Genomic DNA, 14,852 nt, shown 5'->3' on the forward strand with positions numbered 1-14,852 from the left:
TGCACTGGGGTAAACTGTAATGAAATATGGGCAGTGAGATGAAGGCCTTCCCCTCTCCTCAGCTCGTGTTCAAATTACTATTATAAAACCATTTCCAGCAAAGCCATATTTATTTGGCCCAGGCTCTAGGGCAAAAATTCTCTATCTGATGTTTAAATAATGACAACCAATTTGCAGGATACTGGTAATCTTTTGCCCACAAGCTGTTAAAAAAAAATATTAAAACCCCTTCTCTGCACACTCTTCAGCAGAATGTGAGCAGGCTGCAAAGTGGGAAAGCTGCAGAGCAGGGAGAGAATGGAGAATCAGACCAACAGGCTTAGTGACATTGTGCAACCAGCAGCTGCAAGCTGGAAGGAAATGCTACTTAAAAGTCCACTTCCAATGAAAACATTTGCCTTCACACCTGTAAAATACACAGAATAACTTTCTCCCACTATTTTCTTCCTTTGTTTTTTTATCTTCTGGCGGAAATGTTCAGGTTTTGGGTCAGCTGGAGCACGTTCCCCTCCAGTGCAGCCCACCCTGCCAGGCACAGCTCCAGGGAGCAGACCAGGCAGCACCAGGGGTCAGCAAGGGACACTCCTTTGGCTGCACAAGGAGCCATCCTTGCCCAAGACAAAGAACCCAGGAAATCAGAAGATGTTTGAGCTGCTGTGAGTCCCTGCTGCAGCCTCCCAGTGCAGCCAGGCTGTGCCTGCCCCTTGGGGCTGTCTCCCCATGGCAGGCAGGGAGGTGCTCCCATGGCCCTCTGAAAGGAGTAACTGGGATCTTCCCCCAGGACTGTAGAGCTGCCTGGAACAGAGTTCCACCACAGAAACAAAATTCTCTGTGAAAATCTGTATGGCATTCAAGTAGTCTCTACAGAGCTCTGCTCTCTTCAAGTTCATTCCAATTAACAAGCTGGGTACTTACAGATAAAAAGGAAAAGCACAGTTATTTGGTTTTGCCTCATAAGCAAGAGTTAGTTACAAAAATACTTGGTATTTTTAGTACAATCTGGGATATTGTAACTGGGCTACATGAAATATCTCATTTTCTAACTTCTGTTTCTCAGCATCAAGATTAACTCTGTCCCTCACTCTTGCTCTCTTGCTGCAGCCTGTGGGCAGTCACTGAAACAGCTGCAAACTGGACACTTTGGTTTCTTCCTTCTGATCACACCTGATTAACTCAAAGTTCTGAATTTCAAAGAATTCCACTAAGAAACACAGCACTCTGCAGCCCAGTAGGTGAGGCTAAAGCAGGATTACACACCCACTGCTGCTGCCATCCACCAGCACAGCTGGCTAACAGCTGCCTTCTGTCATAAAGCCACACTTAAAGGACTTGATCAGCCCTCAGCTGCAAGAAGGAAAATGCAAAACAAACCTGCTGATTTCAGTGCCATTTCAGGGACTGGGTGTGAGCCAGATCTGGGTGTGGAGCTGTCTCCCACCCTCAGCACACACAACAGGGAGCTACCCCAGGCAAGGTGGCCCCTGCAGAGGATTTTTTATTCCTTGCTGCACATCCCAGCCAAAGCTGGACCTTTTATTTGGGGAAAAGAAGAGCCCTGAGCAGAGAGCTGTAGGATTCCCTCTGGCAGTAATTCAGCCTCACTGGAGACAAGCAACTTAATGCAATCTTAATGTGATAAACTGCTAACTTGATTGGATTCAATGAGATGTAAATTATTAGATTCAATAAGTACACAGAGACCATTTCACCTTACATTCTGCTCAAAAGGGCTCTGCCTTCAGTCTCTTCATCATTCCTCTTAATTATATGCAATGCATCATAAAGATGGGAACAGTTTGGGACTTGTGCTGTCCTCTGACTCCTCACAAGCATCCACAGTGTTCCCTTCAGGGCAGTGTGTCTTTTATTATAACTTTTTTCAGAACAGCTGCCATCACTTACAGACACAAACTGATCTTCAGCATGGTCAAATTTGATCTAAAAAAATTTATTTCTTCATATTTCTTCAAAATTCCCACATGTTTAACGCCTTCCAATGTGGACTAATTTTTAGTAACCAAAAACTTTGTGGCAACCAGCTGACTTTTATAGCTTCTTATTCACTGCAAGATTCTTTAAAATCTGTTCTGCTGAGCAAAGAAATCTGCACTGCCATTCCAAAAAAGGGGAAAAAATGATGGGGCACTAAATATGTACAAAGAGATTCACAAAAATATGAGTCCAAAGCAGTGTCTCTGGGCTTGTAAAACTCAAGTGGGATTTACATTCCCCTGTGGTTCATCAACATTTTGGAAAGATTTCTTCTTATAACCTTTTTCAGATTCTGACTCAGACAAGTGATTTTTAAAATTGTATTTAACTGGCATATTTCTGATCAGAGAAAAGTGTTGGCTTGTACTTTGTGCCACTCACCTTCTCCTCACCTCTAATTTCCCTGTCTGCCATTTGGAGGCTTTTTTACCACCCAACTCCTCACACAGTATCTTCAGATGTTTCCAATTTACCAAGATGTAATTCATAACTAGCACCCTTTTTTGACAATTAACCTCTGCTGTGAGGAAGGCACACCTTCCACTTTACAGATGTTGCTTTTTCATTGAACAAGGACCACGGGCTTTTCTTCTTCAATACGTTGTCCTTCATGTTAAAAGCCTTTGAGAAAATAACACATAATCTTTTGATCCTATTAAGAACACCACAGTGTACCATTTTGCAGGGATCATAGGTATTCCTTCACTTCAGGCATCTCTGAAAGGAATTCTTTAAATAAAAAAGCTCCTACTTGAATTTGTTCAACAGTTTTATTCTGAATAAGGCTCTGTCAAAATAAATATTCTGTCAAAATAAAGATTCTGACCAATGTTCTCAGAGGGTTTGTTTAAGAGTTCAAAACCAAATCAAAACAGTTCATTTCAGACTCCACACCTCAAGATGACTTTTTAATTTTGCCTTAGCGGAGTGTTCCAGGGATCCCAAGTGGTGTCAAGGCTGTTGCCCAAAATGCAGACACTCAGCGTGGCATTCTCCATGTCACCTATGACACTGTTGTGTTTTTCCTTGGCAATGGTAACCAAATAATTGCCTGTGCAGGACAGATCTCTTGGGACAACATCCAAGGAACAGAGCAAGGGACTTCCAGCTCTCCTATAACTCATTGGCCCTCTGAGGAGAGGCACAAAGCCCAAGCAACTCCTCCCCAAAGTCTGCAGCAGCAGCATCCCTGTTGTACCCACACTTTGCTTCTCCTTTCCCAGGCTGATTTTCTGCTGGCTCGGCCTGGACTGGAGCTGCTCAGGGTCTGCCATCACTAAAATCAGGTTTTCAGAGTCCCAGCTGACACCACACCAGGGACACCACCACAGCTGCCATGGACTCATCCTGCACATGTTTTACAGCCTGATGAGAGGGTGGATTTGTCTCTTCCATCTGCTAAGGATCCAGCTTAAGTGTGAGAGGAGGCTGCTGGTTTGTTCAGCTGGCCCTGCATGGCTGGGGTTTCACATATGGCCCTTCTCATGGGATTTTCAAATGGATGCCTAAGGCACTGATGCCTCTCACTTTGAAGTTCTCATCTCTGTTTCTCCTCTTTCAGCTTAACACTGAGTTTTTGGCATTTTAGTGTGCAGTTGCTAAGAAGTCAGCAACACCAGCAGTACCTTCAAAATGACAGTTCTGCACATGTAAGAGCTGCTCATGCTGCTCTTTCCGCTCAGACTGGAGCTGAGTTTCATCCTCCCTGCAATTCTCAGAGATGCAAACCTGCTGTCTGACTTTGTGGGCATCTTCATCTCATTTGTTTTCCTACACTCACTGGCAGGTCAGTTATTTCTAGTTTATTGCTGGTGAATAATAAGCCATTGCATTCTCAGCTAGAAAATCCCTTTGGGATGCAAAGCTACAAATGGTGCAGTGTGGACAGACAGATAATTAGAGGCCAATTCAATGCAAAATCCACTGAAATCAAGACACAGGAAAGGAGGGAGTATACTGAGGAATTGCTGCCCAAAAAATACCAGTGCAACTTCTGCAGGGAACCTGTTGAAGTATCTCTGAAGTATTTTGGTGGTGGATTTGGGAAAAGAAGGCAGGAAAATAAGGAAGAGATTGGGAAATCCATCCAGGTCTCAAGCAGGACCTCTACAGCCACCACCTCACCTTCATGGTGAGGGAAAATGTGAAGCTCTTGAGGACAGCCTGAACTGAGAGAGAAGCATTTTGGGGTGTGAGGCAGCTTAGAGAGAGGTCAAGCCTGAACAATCCCTTGGCTGGCACTGCTTTTACAGCTCTGCCTCCAGAAAATTAACTGCTGGTCCAGAACTGTGAGTTTCCTTCCCAAGTGCCTGCTGCCATGGGCTGCTCTGGAAGGTCAGAGAGAAGCAGTAGAGCAGCATTTTCACACAAGTTGTTAATACTCAGCCCTAGAAACCCAAATGGAGGCACTCTGCTCACTCTGCTAGATTAATACAAATGGGACTTTTATTTCCCATTGACTTAGGTGTCCTTAGCCATATTATCAGCTGGTACTGATGTGTAGCCCAAAGGACAGGATTTGAGCCCAGCTTTAATTAGTTTACTGTAATAAGCTAAACCACATTTCACCTTTCCAAGGAAGTAATTATTTGCGCTCTTCTTGCTTTTCAGTACTTGCACCACCTTCTTCATTTGCAGTGGGGTGAAGCTACTGCCTGATTTATCAGAAATTCAGCAGGACCAGTACATGTATACAGAAATGACAAGGAAAAGCTCCTGAAAAGGACACAATGGACCAGAGGTAAGCAAAAGGACAAACCCAGCCCTAAGACAAAGTGCTTTTCAGACATGTCACCTCATTAGTGTCCAGCTTTGGCAGGAAGAGGCCACTCTGTGGTTCTCCAGTGTCACTGAGGCCCTTTGTGTGCTGAGCTTGACAGGAGCATTTCCAGGAGTTCTGCAGCTCACACAGGGGCTGCTGGGCATGTCCTGAGCTTGTCCACCCCTGTGGCTCAAGGCTGCTCCAGGGATGGCTCAGGACCAACACCACAGCCCTGCTGCTGGCAGCCAGCCTGGGAGGGGCAGGAAAACAGCTCTGCAATGGGGTTCATGGAAACCAAACAAAAGGGAGGGGTTTGAGGTTGTTTTGGCTTCACAGGGTGTTTTGGCTTCACAGGGCAGTTCCCCATACCTGGGGATTATGCAGCAAGGTGTTTTCATGCTAGGATCCAGGCTACAGGAACACTTCCCATTTTTTGAATGCAATAATGTGAAGGATCTCCAAGCTGGAGCTTCTCCTCATCACTTTCCCTAAACTCAGAACACTTACATGAGTGTAAAAGTAAGCTAAAATCAGAAACCAAGACCTTGAAAAAACATTTGGTTATCAATAAGGTACATTCAGGATAGTTAGGGACGACATCTGCTAAAGGGGAAGCTTTTCATTTTTACAAAAGACTGGGCAAATAAAATAATTATTTTTTAAAAGGGACCATTTTTTCTTTAAAAGTAGTTTAGATCCTGCTTTCACACAATGCTAGCCCCTGCAGGTGCTAAGCAGCTCCTACCCTCAGGGGAGCAAATGGAACAGGGCTGCCCTGATAATAGAGATTTTTGTCTCCATATGAAATAATCACCTGTTTTTCAAACAGTATTCAGAGGGACAGTTGCCTAAGCAATTCTGAAAATCCCAGTTGTTAGTCTCATCTATAGATATCTAAATGGCTTTTCAAATTTTGTCCTAAATAAAATTGAGTAAGAACCCCCACTCTGGCTCAGCATACTCTAACCAAGCTCTTCCTGGAGATTTGCCTTTTTTTTTTTTCCCAGAAAAGGTATTGCTGCTGCAAAAATTTATCTTGGGTTTTTAAATCACCTCATCTATAAAAAAGGATAATATTAAACAAGAGAGCCATGAAATAAGAATGATCAAATACTTCCATGTGTTATCATCAATAAGACTGTAAATTTGGCCACACCAGTTCACTTCAGGGCATCTGCTCACATTTAATTGAATGATTGTTTTAATTTTTCATTGTTTAAAACCACTCAACCACTTATCAAAAGCCAGTTCTGCTCCTACAGTTGGGCATAAAGACTTCTTGCTTAGCTCCACTGAAAAGTCCCTTTTTTTTCAGGAATCCTGGACCCTGTGAGAGCTGCATAAGCCCAGAAACCATGGGGCTTCTCAGGCAGAATTCCATATGTGGGACCAGATCCTCAGACATCTCCTTGCTTTTATCAGAGGAAAGCTGGGTGTTCTTTCCTCCCCAAAACTGTCAAGAGGCTGTTTCCTCTCCAGCTTTTTGTTTACTTAAGGAATCTCAGAGGCTGAACTTCTCCTGAAATAATGCAGATGAAGGATTGGTGACTTCTCCAAACAGGTTTATGCATCATTTTCTGCAGGGTCAGATGTTTCCAGAGGCTCTGGAGCAGCTGTTTGAGCAAGGTGGAGCAGTGCTGGCACTGGAGGTGTAGCAGTCACCTCCTTAATACAAATGATGGCATCAGTTGGCACCTACAAGGCCTGGAGTCCTCAGCTCACACTGGATGCTGTACAGAAAGCAAATTGACCATCCCCACCTTGAAGAGCTTCCACTCTATCAAATTTTGGCAACAAGGGAGAAGAAATCCCTGTCCCAGCCCTGCTCCCACTGCAGCCCCCATGCCAGGGGTTACCCTGGCAAAGCCCCCCAGAGCAGCCATCAGAAAAGGAGCCACACTCAGGGGCAGCCTCCCTGGGCTTCACAAAGGGATCTCACAGGACCTCAAAGCTCCTGCTGAACCAAGGCTCAGTTGTGTTTTAAAGTCCTGCTGATTACACCTGGGGAGATGAGGCAGCCAGGGGAGCTCAGGTGTGGCAAGAAAGCCAAAGGGAAGGAAGTCCATTAATTCTTGCACACACATCAAAAAAACTTCTGTCTTTAGGAAAGAGGCCACGTTCTCAGGAGTGCTGGGTTTTTCTCCATTGGTACTAAGGACACAAACCAGTGCAGCACATTTAAAATCCAGACTCAGTTTATTTTTCCAAGGCAGCTTTCCCTGCAGCATTCATCCCCAAAAACCTGATCTCCAGAATAAGAGTTGTACATATAATGGGTCTATAATTTGTCAAATCTAAATGTCTGTACCTTCCAAATTTTTAAATCATCCCCTATTGTTTTGTTTATTTTCTTTATTTAATTTACTTTTTTAATAACAACTCAATTTTGGAATGTAAACACTGTGTCAAAGCAAAAGCTAGAATGCTTCAGAAAAATGATTCATCTTATCCAAAGCAAACGTCTCCAGTTTTTCTCCCAAAGTATTTGCTGAATATCATCTGAATTCACAGAAAGCTTCTGATCTGCTGAAAATGCTGTTGTTGGGTTTGGGACTTTTTTTTTTAAATAAAACTTTGCATTCACTGAAAGCAACTTCCCATTATGGGATTGGCTCTATTGTGAGATGGATTCTAAAATCATGAGATTTTAAATAACAAAAGTGAGACTCTTTAGTCCTCTGGCCTGTAAGCCTTGCCTCAGCTCATCTGTGCAAGCTAATCTTTGCTACTCTGCAGTACAGAAACTTATTTTTTCTTTTAAATGAAACTGAGAATCTTATGTAATTGAATGACTCCAGCATCAAATATTGTGATACAATCTCAATTTGGGAGACTTGCAACTGCAGATGTCTTAGGGCTAAAACCTATCATTTCCCTGAGTCTGGACTGATTGTGTGGAATTACTGTGGGCTTTCCTCAGTGCAGCAGATGGTGGAGGCTCAAGGGAATCAGTTCCAGGTCCCTGATTCTCCTGCCCATCCATGCCCTATTCTACATCAAAGAGTCCATTATTTTGCCCCTGGCAAGGAAAATGCCCCATTCTCCTGCCTGGTGCTCACCTTGTGCTCAGAGGAGACACGAGCTGAGGTGCAAGGGCCACGTTCTCCTGCAGTGCTCACCCCAGCCTTCCCTGCATGGCAGAAATTTGCTGGGGTCAACCTGCAAGCAAAATCAGATGCTTTCCCCTCCCCTGCCCTATGGAATCTCAGCCCACCTGAGATGGCAGCAGGGGCTGAGAGACTACCAAGATACCCCAGATGGATGGGAAAACTGAGGAGAACTCCAAATTCATGGAATTAGGAAACCTCTGGGGCCCAGTGCAAGTCTAATTATCTACTTTAGGTCTTTGAGTGCAATTACAAGCACTAATGGTTATGGGGACAGATTCCAAGCAAGCACTATTTAAAACTCAGAACTGGAGGGTTTGGGATAATGCTAAAGCCAAGCAGATAATCTTTACAAAAGAAGAAAACAAAACTCTGATTACACCAGTGCCATGCTTGCCTGGTATTATAAATGATGTGGAAGTTATACCAGGACACACAATACTGAGAAGGAACAATCTGGATTTTTTTTTTTTTTTTTGCAAATGCTGTCGGTGGTTGATACCCAGACATTGGTCATTAGATCTAGTTTTATTGCAGCCATAAAAGAAGTGAGTCAACAGCTTAGTCACATCAGGCAGGATATGCTTCAAGCACAGCCTGAATGAAAGAATGAAGTTAAACACTGAGAAATACACAGTAATTAGAAAAGGAACCTAATAGTTGCTTCTCTAAACGTGCAGGACAGGCTTCCAGCCAGACTGCATGGCACCCTGAGAGGCAGCAGGTGTGGATTTAATGAAATAAGCTGGGCTTATCAGCATGTGTATCAGGACAGCAGTTTATTAGCTATCACTACAGGTCTTCTGGCTCTCAAGTGTATCAGGTATCTTCATCTTGTAAAAGAAATGCAAAGAGATGAAATCTGGTTCTTGTCCTACATCTGCTGCCTGTTGACTCCATTTGTGCAGATGATCCAACTACTGAAGGCTGGAGAAGAGAACAGGTCAGCAGGCTCTGGTAACTTCACCATGGCACAGGGGTCAGGAGTGACCTTTCAGGAGAGATCCAGAAGAGTCTGGTGGATACCTCAGACCATGGTTTATTTGTTTTAACTGAAGTAGCAGCTAAGCACTGTGACTGCAGGAAGAGAAGAGAAAGATACAGTGAGCAGGACAGGAAGAGAGGAAGGCAGGATCTTCTGCAGGTAAGTCAAAATTATCATGTCACTGCAGGACTAGAAATAAATCTTCCACAGACAGCATGGCAGATTTATGCCACTCTAGGCTTGACTCCACGAGGATGGAAAGTTGGAGTGAGTTTTTCAGAGTGTTGTTTTATTTTCAATGTGGGTACAAGACAAAAACTCAACACTGAAGAAGTTAAATGACACTATATTCTCAAGGGAAACATGAAATATATATAGACATTGTCACATGTGCCTCCTATCTGATGGCTAGGACTAGCATTGTCTATTGCAATAGAAATCATGAATGGGATTGGGGTTTTATGAGTAACACACTGGGGTGAGAGCAGGGGACTCTGGATCTGCTCCTGACCCCCTGGAGGCCATCAAAAGGCCAAGTGTTTTTTCTGTAAGCAGTTAACAAGGTCTTTGCACAGCTGGTTTGCAGCATGTGCAGAAAAGGACATTGACTTCTCCTTTGGGATCCACACATGCAAAGGATCTGTGTGGAAGGATCAATATGGGTAACAGTGAACATGCCCCCAGAGGACAGTGAATGAAATGGGGTTTGTTTGTAAGAGACAAGGTACATGGATAACACCACCAAACCAGCTAAATTTTACACTTCCAGACACCTCCTGCCCTGATTTCTGCTGGTTTGGTGACTCACTGCCAGTTTGGGATGGCTTGGTGGGAACCAGAGCAGCTGTGGGGGTACAAAATCTCTCCAAGGGAGTGTCCAGTCAGGGCTGCTGTGCTGGAAACGCACATGGGAGAGGCAGGGAAACAGAGACCTGCAGGAGGAACCTTCCCCCAAACACACAAAGCCAAAGCCTGCAGCTGAGGGGAAGCCTCCTGAGAGCCCAGCACAGCCTATCTGGGGCACACAGCCAGGCACCCCTGCAGGCAGGGCTGGGCACACAGCAGCAGCCTCCCCAAGGGCTGCTCTGCCCAGGTGGTGCCAGTGGGACTCACACACAGCCACTGCTCCAGCTCCACCTTGCTGCCACAGCATCCTCACCCAAGGGAATGTCCCTCCTATGGACTGGGAGGAGCTGAGGGCAGCTGCTGCAGCTCTTCTGCTTTATTCTGCTTTGTCCTCAGTGTGCAATTACCCAAAACACAGAGTCATAAGACACAATTTACAATCCCTGCAGCTTTTTGGCATCCCACTGTATTGGCTTACAGAGAGAATTGGTAGTAGGATGCAGCAGATAGAGACAGCACACTAATTACAGATTTACATTAAGAGGAAGGTTTAAAAGCTAATAGGACATTATTAGAATAATGATCCCTCGATGTTCTCCCAGCTGAACATCTGCCATTACTAATTAAAAACAAATTAAAGTCAACCTGTTCAAAAAGAAATCAATATTTACAGAAACTAGATACCCCCCTAATGTTAGACATGGTGCTGACCTACAAGTCCCTTCCCAAAGGCCACACCAAATCAAGGATCTCAAAAACCACACTGGTTATAAATCAGAGCCTGTGCAAAAACCACCTTTGTAAAACTGACTCAGAAATTTGACTTGTGTACAGCCTGTGTGTTCCATTAATCAGCTGCCCAACAGTTTTAAATTATTGCCTCATAAAATGATAGGTTACCCACTTTCTCAGACTGGGGTGTCATTTTTCCAAAAGCAGGTTAGAAATTGCATTTCGAGTGGCAGATGAAAATAATCTTGCAGCCTCTGCCTCCTCAGTTTGCATCCTTGATTACTATTGAACAGTGTCATTTTGTGAACAGAATCTGCATCAATCTCACTACATGGCAATGTAAGAGTCAGTCCTGGAAGTGAAGGCATACAGTTACAGACAGAAAACAATTAGGCAGAAAAATTACAATAGCAAATAGCTTTGAAATCCATTAGCTACCTCAAACTGCAAAACAAGTGCTTATTTCTTTGTGCAACCATCACAAAACACTACAAATCCCTGAAAATGGGGAAACACTCAGCTGTCTGATCCAAAATGTACTCTAAGATCTACCACCAATATCGTGCAAGAGAAGTTCAAAAATATGTGGGCTCATACAAAGACTAAAAGAAAAGCATCCAACCCACAGCTGCAGGCAGCTCCTTGCTGGCACAGAACCCCATCAAAGTCTGCCTGCACAGCAATTAACAAAATTAACAGGGGTCACTTGCATCAGCTGGCCCGGGACACTGGCTGGGACAAAGGAAAACAAAAAGGAAGGGGTTGAAATCCTCCTATGATTTGCCTTTCCCTTCTCACATAAACTCAAATCTATTAAAAAATATTAGAGCCAAGTCTGACTCTGGAATTTAATTTTGCCATTGATCTGACAAAGCCCTTGCATATCAAGCATGAGGAGCATGAGCAGGATGATCAGCTCGAGGCCTCAGACTGGAGCTGATGGCCACTGACAGCTTCCACAGGCAAAGATCAGTGGCCCCTTTGGAAAAAACTGTTCCTTTAGTGTCTGGAAGGAAAGCTCTGTGGTCAGTAAGTGCTCTTGTGTTCCCAGGCCAACAGCAGTGGAAGAGAAGAGTCAATGGCAGAGGAGTCTCTGCTTTTATAGCAGTGCCCAAGTTGGACTTCAGGGGCCAATAGCAAGCACTGCATGACCCTGCATTTCTGATTCCATGGGCTGTATTATTGGAGACTTCTGTGTTTGCAGTGTGGGAGCAATAAAGAGCAAAGGCAAGAAATAAAGAGCCTCCGGGTGCTGACATAAAATTAAATCCTGACTTCTCTTTCAAGTTCAAGGTAGGAAAATCACAGCTGTATGTCTTTGTCAAAAGTGTGCCCAAGCACTAATATCATCAAGGACAGAAACTTTTACCATGTAATCTTACCACACACTGTATATCATCCAGAGCCTTTGTGCACTTGGATGTAAAATAAACCACTAACCCTCTTTAAAACATGCCAGCAAGCAGGATTTGGCCCCACTTAAGTAACTTTAGATTACTGATGCCTGATCCACAGGGAGACCAAAACTCCCTTCAGGGCAATATCTGATTAGAGGAGAAACAGTTGTTGGCCTCTAGGAAACTGCAAATAATTTTTTGTTCAAACCCAGAGGGATTTTTGCAAGGTCTGCTGAGCCAATTTAAACACAGGAAAATATCTGAGAACCCTGCAAGAGTATTCTCTGCAGTTTTTTAAAACCCAAATCCTGCTCATCCCACTCAGTGAAGCAATCTGAGTGAAGTTAATGGAAGCAGTCCCCACCTGGCTCACTGCAGCTCTGCTGCTGCACAGAGAATTTCTCCACGGTCTCGGCTGAGTTGAGCCACATCAGGTTGTTTGCAGTTACATCCCTCTCCCTACTCATACTGACAAGTTCAATTTTTTCAGTTTGTTTTCGTCCCCTTTTTTTTTTTTCCTTCCTTTCTTCAATGATGTGTTCCAACATTTTTTCCCTCCTGCCACAGACAGAGGCAGGTGAACTGCAGAATAAACATAAAGATATCAGAGCACTGCACCTGCCTGTAAAATGGCGTGAATTTAATCAGAACCATTTCCAGTCTCAGGGCTCAGGCACACGACTGGTCTTGTTGCTCTTCCCCTGGGCAACTGCTGGAGGTGCCTCTGGTGTGGGCTTGGACACGTGTTTGACATCAGCAGCAAGCACTAAGCTGAGCTGTAGGAGGATTGTGTTATTTGATTTCTGATTATGTAGAGCTTCCTTCCTTTGGTGCTCTCACTGACCTCCTGGATTACAGTAAAGCTGTGGCTAACCTGAGATGGATTCTGCTTATGCCTCACTTATGCCAAAGTAAATCAAGAGAAATCATGGCACAGTCAGTGGAACTACATGAGAGTAAGACTGGATACAAAGCTCATTAACATTTTTAATGGCACTAATTTTTGATTAAACAGTTACTCTTTTTACCTAGAACAATAACACCAAAAATTCAACCCTGAAGGAGGAAAATTTGTGTCCACTGACAGATAAATTACTCTTACTGGAAAATCAAAATAGGATTTTTTTTATATCAAGGAAATAAAGCCAAATTAATAGTGGCTTTTATAACCACTTAAAGCATCCACCTGCAGGGATTTTTGCTGTATCTGCTAAGTGTGGTACCTAAAAATACCCACAATACCTAGAAAGTGAGAAAAAACTCAGTCTTTTCTTCTGATCATTTTATAATGGTTACATCTAATTCAAAGTGTATCAGACAAGAAAAGAGGAGTTCAAGGAAGCCAGAACCTTTAATCTACTTAATTAACAGGGGGGATAGCATGTGAAAGCTTTAGGTAAAATGAGAAAGTAATCTTATTCTGCTCAGGCTGGCTGCTCATTTGGCGGACGGGCAGAATTTAACAAGGGGCCTGGCAATCTATTTAATTGGCCACAAAATCAGAGTCTGCATCAGCTCCTTTTCCACGGAGCCTCACTCCCTTGTGCCTCCTGCTCCTTCCCACAGAAACGAAGGTGATGCTGCGGGACCTTCCAGGCTGCACTCAGCCAGAGGCTGTAGCCCCACATTCCTCTGCACAGAGAAAAGCAAGGCACAATTCTTCCCAAGAATATTCTTATCTCATTCGCTGTGCCTGTGTTTGTGCAAAAGTAGAATGCAGTATGGAGACTGTTTACCCACAGTGATGGGGTTTTGTTCCTTGGCCTGTCAGGGCCTATCAGTGTGTGCGTGTGTGTCAGGACTGTCACTGACAGTCACGAGATTCTGGGCAGGGTGTGCAGAGTTGAGTGCTTGGCAGATTCAGTTTAGATGTAATGTAATATAGTACAGAATAATAAAGTATAATAAAGTAATTAATTAGCCTTCTGATAAGCTGGAGTCAGATGCATCATTGTCTCCCCCTCGTCGGGGGTTGCCTGTGAATTCAACAGGCTCAGAGTGCTCAGCACCGGCGCAGCTGCAGCGCTGCAGGGCTTGCAGGGGCTGCAGGGGTGCTGCTGTGCATGCCTGTGCCAGGCACAGCCGTGCCAGAGCCACCCCCCGTGACAAGCCACTGGAGCTGTGTCACCAGGCAGTGACGCCCGTGCCACACAGGGGCCACTCCAGCCCCATGAACGGGAGCATTGACGCGGCCGGCACTTGCTGCGCTCCAAAAACACAAAAGCTCCAACAAGTCACTATGGGGAGGGTTATGGATTTTCTTAAAGAAAAGCTCCAAATCCAAATTATGTAGCTTATTCTGAGATGTGCAGGGAGGATTTAATCACACCAGCCAAAAATGGCATTTGCATAGGAAACCCTAAACTGCAGAACAGAGTACTTAACTTTGTGACTTGATCCTAAAATGAGGCCTGATGAGGTTTGGCATGGCAAATAGTAATGCATTGAAATGTTGTAGTAATACATTTTTTTCAATAATTAGTAAAAATTATTGGTACAATGATTTTAAAATAAGAGATAATCTTAACTGTTTTCACCCTTCTTCTTGGTATTCACAGGCTGGAGTGGATTTCTGCTCAGTAACGGGGTAAGGAAGTGTCAGCTCCATTTGTCAGCCTTCCACTGTGAGCTCTGTGCATGCCACACCATTTCTACAGTTAAACCACTGGGAATTTCCACCCCAAGCAAACTTGAACATTTGAGAACTTTCTAATCCAACTTTTTAAATGGCAGTAGAGGAAATGCAGTCTGTGACATGAATCTCATGTTCTTTCTTTTCACCTTGGGGAGAGGATAAATTAGCCTTCACCTTCAGAAATATTTGTCAAGTAGTTACATTTTAATTCTAATTTATTTGTGTCTAAACCCAGCAAAGGATTTAAGCACATGCTTATGTTAAAGATATGAATTAGCCCAGTAATTCCATAGTTAAGCATCATACAATTACATCATGCAAGCTCCTGATGGATCCTTTTCACTTTCTTGTCTTCCAGAAAGGGTTTGACTTCTATTGTGTGTAACAGATTCATTTT

Source organism: Agelaius tricolor, unplaced genomic scaffold (genome assembly GCF_023055355.1).
Source record: "Agelaius tricolor isolate 1412-34295 unplaced genomic scaffold, bAgeTri1.0.p SCAF_19, whole genome shotgun sequence".
NCBI classification, from domain to species: Eukaryota; Metazoa; Chordata; class Aves; order Passeriformes; family Icteridae; genus Agelaius; species Agelaius tricolor.